We start from the raw sequence: 10,945 nt of genomic DNA on the forward strand, positions 1-10,945 counted from the left end.
CAAAGAGCAAATTATCATTAGTAGGGGAAAATGTGTATGTGCGCGTGCAGTTAAAAAGCCCGTGCAATTATATGCAGGAAACTTGAAATTGCTAGGAGAGGAAAAAGGGGTCTGCAATATTGTAATGTCCCGGGCGGAAAAATCAATGGCCAGTTAATTGATGTGAGTGTTGGTGTGAGATTGTAAACAGGGTGATTTGCAGCCCAGCCGAGCAGGAGACATTTAAAATGGGATTCACTCGGGACGGTTGAGGATACAGTGTTAACAGTCATGGGCTGAATGACACAGGCGGACACAGTTTGGGGACCCAACAGATATAACTCAGTGCCAGTGCTTGAAAAAGTTTTAAACTGACTTAAACGTTTTTTATTTCTTTTCTTTTTTCAGAGGCGTGTGTCTGCCTGAATTATTATTTATTATCTGTTGAGTGAAAAAGCGGGAAAAAATAAATATTTAACATAAAAATGTTTATCATACTAATGATAATGATATTGAGATGGAATTATTAATGTATATTCCCTTTAAAAAAAAACAACTATTAAAACCTTTGGTTAACGGTGAATGTAATAACCGTTTATTTAACAGGCGCATCAAACAGTTTCTTTTTGTCACTGTGGGGGGAAAAGTGCTTTCAAAGAAAAGTGACAGAAGCCTTTGGCGCATAAAAAGTGCGCATTTGTCGGTTATGCGCAATCAATGCTGCGCGCACCATATCAGGGACGGTCTGTCGTGGGTGTCATCATTCACTATTATCACCGACACGTCGTGATTGATCACGTAGCTCAGAAACACTGCACGTCTGAGCGCATAATGCGATAGTTAAAGCGAGGAATCTACCAAAGCGCAGTTGTTAGTGATCCTCACACTCTGTATTTCTAACTAGAAAGCCCCCTTTTTTTCTGCGTATTCAACACGTGGTGGGTTTCTATTCACGGTCCTGCTCGACTCGATGCCTAAAGAATTACAACTAGCTGGATTAGGCCTTCATCTAGGTCAGCTGCACGTGTGTGCGCGTGTGTGTGTGTGCGCGCGCGTAGTATTTGTGATAACAGTCGCACAAATGGCAAAAAGAGAGAGCGGACAAAACTCAAGGTTTTACAAGAAAGCAGAGTCTCGTGATTCCAGTATGTATGAAGAGGAGTGGAGTCCCTGATTAACAGGGCTGCTGCTTACATGGACAATAGGTTTGATTTATATGTTATGAGTAAAGAGCCTCTGTTAAAAAATACCAAAAAGTTATAGAGATAATATTAAGAAAGGGCCTTTTTAATAATAACAAATACAATCACAAACAACCATAGGCTGAAATTCCCTAAAATGTTTTATTTTGTGGCAGAATAAACTAGTACATTATTCCTTCTTTTCTTTATTAACGACAACTGATGAAGTCAATGGTCCCCCTCATTCCCAGAATAAATATCCAGTGCCTGGCATTATTAATGGCACCATGATGTCTTTGCTAAAGGATTATGAGCTTGATTAAAGGGATTGTTGTAAGCTGGCCTCATGCTCAAATAAAGAAATAAGGCCATATTTTCCTTCTACCAAGTCACACACTCTGTCACTGTATGACTCTTAACAGAACAGTACTGCTATGTTTACGGCGCCCAACCTCAGTATTACTCAGTATTTGAGTTATTCCACATTAAGTCTTCTAAAAAACCAAAACGAATAAATAAACAACAACAACAACAAAAAACATATCTAAAGTTAATCAGATTATAGGGCTATGGGGAAGAAAAAAACTCCAGCTGGAGCAGAAATTATTGGTTCATTTACTTGAAGTATGAAGTGAGATTTCTTTGTCTTCCAGACAATCAGAATGCAGCATTTAGCACTGTTTTGCCACCAAAGGAATCCCATTGAAAAATCGCCTGCATTAAAATTCAATACCTGCAGCAGCACCGACTAGCCTCCATTAATTAAGAGATCAAACCCTTTCTATTGTCCTCCAGCAGCCCTGCCACCACTTGTCCCACAGATTGTTTTCCCCCATTGTGCCCTCTGACATCTTCCTGCAGCATCGCCCGATATCAATGGGCCGTGTTTGTTTTTACATTATCTCAGCTGCAGTTACAGACACCCCCTTTCAATCTCATCTTGTTTGAGGGAAAACAAGCAAACATTCAAGGGTGTCGCAGAGGTGCTAGAGGTCACTGGTCCATCACACATACCCTGCATGTCCAGGCTGTGTGTGTGTGTGTGTGATTGTGAGTTTGCATGTGCCACTGGTACAGCCATCTGTGGCACAAACACTGTGAGTGATTGTGTTTAAGCTGTAGCTACTCAGGTACAAGTGTACTAGTGTTAGGAGATGTGTGCCAATGGATCCTTGACAAAGAGCTCCAACCCCCCCCCCCCCCCCCCCCCCCCCCCCCCGCCCCCCTGTTATTAGTGAGAGAGGCCAGGCTTCAGTGTCTTTCTGAATGGTGTAACTGGACACCAAACATTACAGGTGGGATGCACTCAAACATAAAACTACATTTGCATCATTTTGGATAGTTTGCAAACACTAGAATACTTTTGTTTCAGATAAAATATAAACACAGTACAATTTAGAAGAGATTAAAACTTTATGATAGTATAACTTGCTGCATTCTTGTATTAAAAACAATTAATTACACTTTTCAATTTGGACAAATTCAAATCATAGTTTGTTTCACATCAGATATGACTGATTATTAACTGATGACTCTTATTTATAAATAAACATTTAAATAGATATAGATAAGTAATATACACAGCACTTGAGCAAAACGAACCTTTAGCTTTAGTTCACTAAGTTTATTAGCTTTATGGCTGTTTCTCATTACTGTCCACCCAAGTTTTTTTTCTAAATAGATACACTCAGTCACAGTGATGCAATCATTCAATCCTTCAATTGTTATCATACAAATTCACTTGATTGTATCTGATTAAACATGTTCGCTTGAGTTGCATTAACGACAAACACAGTGGTACTGGACGACCACCAAGACTCCCATTTTAGCTCCTTTGTATTCTTGAAAAACACATTGTGCTTTCATATGACATTGACAAATGATATTTGGATGAAGAGGGATGCTTAGATGGTTAGATGTTTCACAGAATGGAGCCGGATTACACTGACACACATCACTAAGGCTGGAGGTTATAGAGGAACCAAACACTCCAAACATCTTGAAGAAATTACAGACATCACCCACCGAAAGCTGAGTGTTTATGTATTCTTAAGAACCTGGAAGCAAAACTAAAAATTACACATCGACTTATCCCTACATTACTTCACACACTCGTAAACACAGAATATACAGAATATACACATGCAATGTCTGTGTCACAGCCACAAAGCAAGCCGGGCGGGTAATGTAACCACACACAAAGCAACGTGCAGGTAACCACCGAGCCAGCAGACACGCCACGTAAAACAAAAAACACACACACATTCTTACAGTAAATACAGCCACAAAGTTGAAACATATCAAGCGGTTTATTCGCAGTGACTCTGGGCACAAGATGTTTATCAACTGCCGCCAGACAGCTGTGTTGGTCGGCCAGCAGTTAACTGTGTCTCAGACAGCCTCTTATTGCTATTGATAGTTAGCATCAGTGTCCTGGCTGAGGAATGGGACTGCTATAGGCAAACACAAGCTATTGATCTTCAGCCTGTCCCTGACCGGCCTGGAGCTACAGAGGGAAAGAAATGGGAGTGGAGGCCGGGCGGAGCCTTCAGACTCACTGTCTGGCACCTGGGAGAGCTACCGGTGGTGCTGGTCAGGAGTGTATTGAGAAAGATCTCACTCCTTTAGATTGCTGCTTTGTGTTCAAATTAACAGCCTGCATCTATTAATGAAGCATTAGCTAAATTATTCATTTATAGTCCCATTTTTAGTCTTTCATTTTAAGGCCACCTAAAGAAATGCATTTCTTGTCAGTTTTTCTCCAGTCAATGAAATTTTTAACTTCCTACGTACTTTGCATCTTGTCTCATCCCCCTTTCATCCTTTTTGTTCGGCTATTTCTTAAATTAATATCCTCATTCTTTTATGTATTGATTGATTGATTGGCTGGAATAAAGCAATTCACTTTGGTGCACAGTGCTTTCAAAGCGGCATTTAAGCTCACTGCTAGCAACATTCAATTCATTAAATGACTGCTTCAGATTGTGCCCTGTTTTCTTTATATTTCTCTATATATTCCCAATAAAGAATTCACCACCAAATATGATGCCTTTCTGTACTTAATTGCTCTTTAAAACAAGCACAAACACACACGAGACTGCACTGAGGTTTCAGTGGTTCAAAATGAGGAATCTGTCGGGAGGAAAAGTGTTGCAGGCTCTATGTGAGGTCTTCTTATGTGTTTGCATGTGTGCTCTTGAGCTTCCTGTGACCACACGAGAGGGAACTAAATTTAAGCTGGTGTTTCTGTGTATGTCTGTGTGCTTTAGACTGAAAAAAAAAACAGAGATACTGTATGTATCTCTGTTTTTGTTAAGTGTTTATTTACCCACATAATATGTAGAGGACAAAATTTCTGCAAGTGCTGCATATATATGGCATTTTATTTTCAATGAGTAGAACTGAAATTAGATGGTATTTCGTTATAGCTCCACTGTTGTTGCACACCACATCTGCACTGGAAAGGGGAAGAGGAGTGAAATCTGCCTGGAGGTGAAGGGGGAGGGCTTGTCATTCTTTATTTACCCCACTTGTGGAAGTCTAGTCGGATACGGGATATCAGAGAAGTCAGTTCCCTGATGACAAGCGAGAAGACTACCTTGAGGGGTAAACTCAGTCAAGTTATAGGACTGCCACCACTTCCCCACTTCCTTTTTCTTCACGACTCACTCTTTTCTCCCCTATTTATGTCTCCTCTTGCTTCTTTTTTTCTTTTTACTATTTTCTTTTCATATTTTGCAAAGGAAGATATAAAACGTAAGAATTACGCCAATAAATTTAATTTACTATGGAGTCGAACAAGGTATGAAAAGAAAATGAAAAAGTAAAAAAAAAAAAAAAATCCATGTAATAGTGAAAAACACTTCAGTGCCCTTATTTGTGTTTGTGTGTGTGCGTACGCTGGAATCAAATAGTCCCTCTCCTGCTCTCTTAGCTCATTTAGGCTGAATGTCAGACAGAATGGCAATCAGACTCTCTCATCAAACTCCATTGCCCTTTTACTTTTTCTCCTACCTCCTGGCTCATCTTGTTTGGTGAGTTGGTGCTTTTCAAACTCCCATCAAAGCATCTGGCAAGGGGACACAACACAGCTTGCCTTACATTTTCACAAGGCCCACTGAGGTTCGCTCCATATTCTTTAATGATGTTTTGGTACAGATAAAAATTACAGTCTTTTTGTTTCTCAGAGATCTAGCATCTCATATCTAAAAACCCTACTACAGGTAGGGTAGGCATTCTCATCACTCTGGTATACAGCTGCACACATTCAGATGGATAAGGACAAATGTAAGCACACACACACACACACACACACACACACACACACACACACACACACACACACACACACACAAACACACACACACATACACACACACACACACACACACACACACAGGACTCTTTTCAAAGAAGTTTGCTTTTTTTATTACTTCCTTTCCCATTCAGTGGCCTCCCCACTTTCCACAGTGCCCTGGGTGTGCAGTGAAAGAGTCGTGCTTATTATGTGCTCCGGGCTCTCCAAACCCAGCTTTGTTTTGTCCAGATAGCTCTCTCTCCCTCACTCTCCTTCTCTGTCTCTCTTTAATATTCACAGTAAGAGTCTTGGCTCTCACAAGACGGCTGTTTTCCCAGTTTTCTCCCCCACTAACAGCCAAGTGTGGCCCCTGTGAGTGTAAACACGCAGAAGGGAGGGACATCTCCTGACAAACATCTCCAAGGATGTGCCACCCTGCCCCGTGTCATTCATTTTCTACCTGGCACTGGAGCTAAACTGTTAACACTGAAGTGTGAGTGCCCGAACCCTAAAGGACTGCCAGCGGCTGCACATGCCTGGTCTACCTAAATTCACACTACACTCACATCTGCTCTTCACAGAGAAACGATGCGGTGTATAAGCACATCACAGAGTCTGTGCGTGTGTTGCAAAGGCAGAGCTGTTTGCGGAACTTTGTACAATGACAGAATAACAAGTAACTTAATGTACACATTTCTCATAGACCTAATTTGAGATTTCACACCTAATCCATTCTTAAGTATGCCTTGCTTTGTCCCCTTACACTGCACTGAAAGCCCTTATATGCCAGCCTGTTCTGTCAGTGTGAGTTGTGAATGTGTCACCATGACAAATTCTTCTACATTAATTGCTTTTGGCAGTTAAGGTTATTCTCCCTTGGACTGTAATGTCTTCCAGGGGTCCTTTGTTTAACCAGGTGGCTAACGTAAGAACCACCTCTCACAGAGTTGATATCTGGAGAGTTGCACCCACTGGAGAAAATTGTCATTACCTTGTAGCTTAGTATCTGCCATTGGCAGCACAAGACTAGCAAACAGCATGAATTAGGAGCGGAGCTTATATTTAAACAGAAGATCACCCCAAACATTGATAAGACAGTGCACTGCATGGCAGTCAGACCCCTGGTGATGTTAACAGCACTATGCTGTTATCACAGGTGTGATCGCTCACCAGCCCACAACCACATTTACATCTTAATTACCAGCCTAATCAATGGGGTTGCACTTTGACTTCATTTGTGACATTCTTGAAACCTCATTTAAGGTGTAAGAATAGGCCATCGTAAGTGCTGGTGGTAAGAGAGAGGCACCTATTTTCACTGTGGGATACAAAGAAGATAAAAAGGGGGCATACTCCTGAAGTCTCACAGGCGTGCTCACGCTGCATATTTATGATAATTGCATACTCCTCCCAAAATGACAAAGCAAATTGGTGAGACGTGCAGAGTATGACAGAAAACGGATGGCTTGTTGGACTTGAGCTGGGTGATTTAAATGCCAAGTGATTGAACAACAAACTTGCATTAAGACCTTATTGATGAGTTCAGAGTTTCATTTGGGATCAATAAGACGATTGGTGGAGGCTGAAGCCAATACATGCAGTAGGGAGAGACTGCGGGGTAGAGAGATGAGAGGTTATTGAACTGCTTCACCACAGAATAGAGAAGACACTGGGTTATGTTTATCTAAAAGTGGCCTCAGAGTAAATTCCTGCAAACAGCAACAACTGGAGGATTTTATCCAGAGGGGTGGCAGGATATCATCATACGGTGATGTCAGAATATGGAAGCGAGCAGTTTTTGTTAATCAGCTTGAAATGATGCCTGATTACAGATGAGAGCTCGATGTAAATGTTGACCATTGAGAGATTATGATTTGAGTGTCAAAATATTTTTTAAGATGGAATTTAAACAGTCAAATAGGTTTCCAGCCTGAGTCAGAAACTCCACAGGTTGCAAGTGAGCATGTGAAAACTAGTTAGCAAGGGAACAGTGAATTGGAAATCTTTAGCCTAATGGTTAAAGTGGTTGAAAGTAGTAACAGACAAGCAGTGGAAACGATGAATAATTACCCAGCTTCTACTAATCCAAAAACACAAATGCCAGCTCAAAACATATGTAACACAACAACATCTGGTATAGTATAATTATTTGTGTTAAATAACATCAAGTTTAAACTCCACTGAGATGAGCTGAAGTAGATGAACAAGTACACGAGCTCAAGAAGCACTTGCCTAGACTATTAAATGTCGATTTGTGCTGTTGTGGCTTGTTAAGTTACTTCTTCACTGGTGCCGAAAAGAGAAATTCACTATGATTGCTGAAGCAGGCTGTATGGGTGAGAGGCCTAGTACTGTAAAGCTTGAAGAATCACAGCTGTGTCATCACTCTCCTCCCACGGTGTGACAGATGATGCTAACAATGAACATTTCATCTTCAGCTGCAGCGCAAGCTCCTATAAGACAGAGATGAAGTACATGGGGCGAGATGAATTACAGCACAGTGATTTATCACGACAGGCCAATAAGAATAATACAAATGAACAATTAGCAAATTTAGCCTTAATTAACCGCTCTGAGACAAAAGACGAGCTTGTACAGCATGTGCGAACATGATTCGAAGTAGTCAAAGCACAGGGCTAATCTTCACGCAATTTGAGGAATATTACTGTGTTAATTAGGGTTAATTGAATAATTTGCCTCATTGCATACTGATTATGGATGTCAAACACAGAGGGGATATCTTGATTAAGCAGAATGTTCTGAATAAAGGATGTGTGTTTAGTGGGCAAGTGTGAAATACCTACAGATTAAATGTCAATCAAAAGCTTTTCAAAGGCACAAACATTATTTTTGAGCCTTAAAAACAAATAATTTTTTATGTACTTTTTGTATTTTGAAAGCCAGCCAGATGACTTTGATGGAGTAATTTATTCTGGAACACATTAACAGTTTCTTTAAACAGATGTAGTGCAAAAGAAGACAAGGAGAGACTGTGGTGTTTGCCTGGTTTGAACCATGCTCACATCACATGGGTTCTGTTTTTTTTCAGCACCTGATTTGGAAAAACTCTGTTTCCCACACAGTCTCCTCATGACTGATAATGCAATTTAACAGGCAATACAATACCGTGCGAGACCTGGATGACATGCTTCCCTCGTCTCAGCACTGGCTTGAGAATTAAAACCCACAAGATCTTTGGCACACATTTGTGTACTCCTGCATCCACACAAACAGATGCAACCAAAACAAATTAGGCCATATCTCATAATTCAATGTCACAAAATCTAATTGGTATCAGCCGAAACCCGAAGCCCTTAGAACTTTAAAGTTTCAAGGGCTTTTGGCTTTGTTCTAAAAATATACATTTTAGTTAAATAAAAAAAAAAAAAACAACACAAACGCATTTTGACATTATGTCAATAAGTGAAAACTGCAGAGACCTCCCTCCTCACCCTCCCAGCCCTACACGCATGCCTACAAACACAAAAACGTGCCCTTAAACCTGCTGAGAGAATAAAGCATACATTACGCAGTGAGTTCTTAATTAGAAGGTATATATGATGGCTGTTTGTATACGTTTAAGTTTATGTGTGTGTTTGTGTATGTATCCACAATGTGTGCGTGTGCTGCAGAGAAATAGGATGATGCCATCATCCAGGGAGCTGGCAGCAAATATCTGGTTAACAAATGATGATGTGAATACATGGCCTCATAAGTCTATAAATCAGATTCCCCCCTTACAAATTAATAGAGTTCACAGTTGACGGCTGAGGTGAGACATCGTAAATTATGTTTGGCACATGAAAATGGAGCAAAAACTGGAGGAGAAATAATAGAAATTTGCCCTGCTGTATTGGGATTATTGCTTTCCTAAAAAATGAAAAATAAAATGATGGCAATAATACATTTAAATACTTTAGGACATTTTTCCTGATTACCCACTTAGAGTGGAGAAAAAAAATCAGTTCTCGTGAACAAAATTACATTTTTTTTTTAAACAGAAGTACTCACTTCATGCATACTCTGCTTCACTTAATATTTTGAACTGTTAGTTCTTATGCATATATTTTCTATTGTCCCTGCATTTTCCTGTCATTGCAAATAGCTGCCAAAGAAATGGCAGAACAGGCTTCTTGGCACATGGCTTGAGGATGATATCAAAGACAGAGGAGGAAACATCAGTAAAAAGACTAAAAAAGGACAACAGAAACAAGAGAAATGTGGGGGATGATGGGAAGAGGGCTAAGTACCAGGAGCGTGTCAATGTGGGGGGCTAATGGTGGGGGTACCAAGGTTGCAAGCAATTTCTCTTTGTTATCAAGTGAAATGACTCTGCAAATATGACAATAAATCACAGTGGAAATCAATCTGAGAGGAGGCGACTGTGAGCCACTGATAATGCATCAATCAATATTTAATGTTTAGACTTTAATTAATCCACAGGCGCCAAGCATTCTTTAAGTGACAAAGCACGAGGAGAGGGGGAAAAAACGAGCAGGGAGTGCTTTTGCATAGAATAGCTCTTATATCAAACTGAGACACTGAGCTGAGCGGCTTCATCAGTCGATTTCCCACAGCTTCCCAGTGTTGCTTTATTTCCTATTCTCTTATTTGCGAGACCTTGAAACTGAAGAGAATAAAAGTACGCATTTGGAAGTTAGATGAAAAAATGGAAATGCATAAATACCTTTACTGGGTATATGTGACACTGCTTAGGTGATGTTTAAAATATGTTCTGGATCCACCCAAAGTCCTAGGAACTACACTCAAAAAAGCAAAATTGGGTGGCTATTAAATTTACAAGAGTCTAACTTGTAATTTGAATATAAAAATAATTTTATGTTTCTATGGTGAATGTAATTAAATCATGTACGATCTGCATGAAATTCAACAACTCAATACTAGTTCAATGTATTCTTCTTTCAATGACATGACACAATCTAGTAAGAGTGGTTAGCTGCGTGGACTCGCGATATCACAAGATCACGCAAGATTTCAAACCACAGGAAAATCACTGGGATTATAAGTGGCAGAAAAGCATAACCACAGCACTTTTTTTAACCTGTTAGGGACAAAAACATAAAAAAATTCGGCATTTAACTACGAAGTGACATCTGCTCGGTTAGCACTATTGCCTCATAGCAAGAAGGTCCTGAGTTCAACTGGCCACAGCCTTTCTGTGTGGAGTTTGCACGTTCTCTCCGTGTTTGTGTCTTCCTGGGTACATGCAGTAGGGTTAGGTTAATTAATGATTCTAAATGGCCCATAGATGTGAGAGTGAACGGTTGTCTGTCTCCGTGCGATATAATGGTGACTTGGACAGGGTGTGCCCCACCTCTTGCCCTGTGACAGCTGGGATAGGCTCCTGCGACCAAGGGAATGGATGGAGTGACAGCTATGTCCTAAATCCATTAAACTGGAGGAAAATAAGACGCACATGACAAGTTTTATGTTAACCAGACTCTGACTTTGTTGAACACTGCAAAAA

The sequence above is a fragment of the Perissodus microlepis genome, chromosome 1 (genome assembly GCF_051167445.1).
Source record: "Perissodus microlepis isolate ML-2025 ecotype Zambia chromosome 1, ASM5116744v1, whole genome shotgun sequence".
Lineage (NCBI taxonomy): Eukaryota > Metazoa > Chordata > Actinopteri > Cichliformes > Cichlidae > Perissodus > Perissodus microlepis.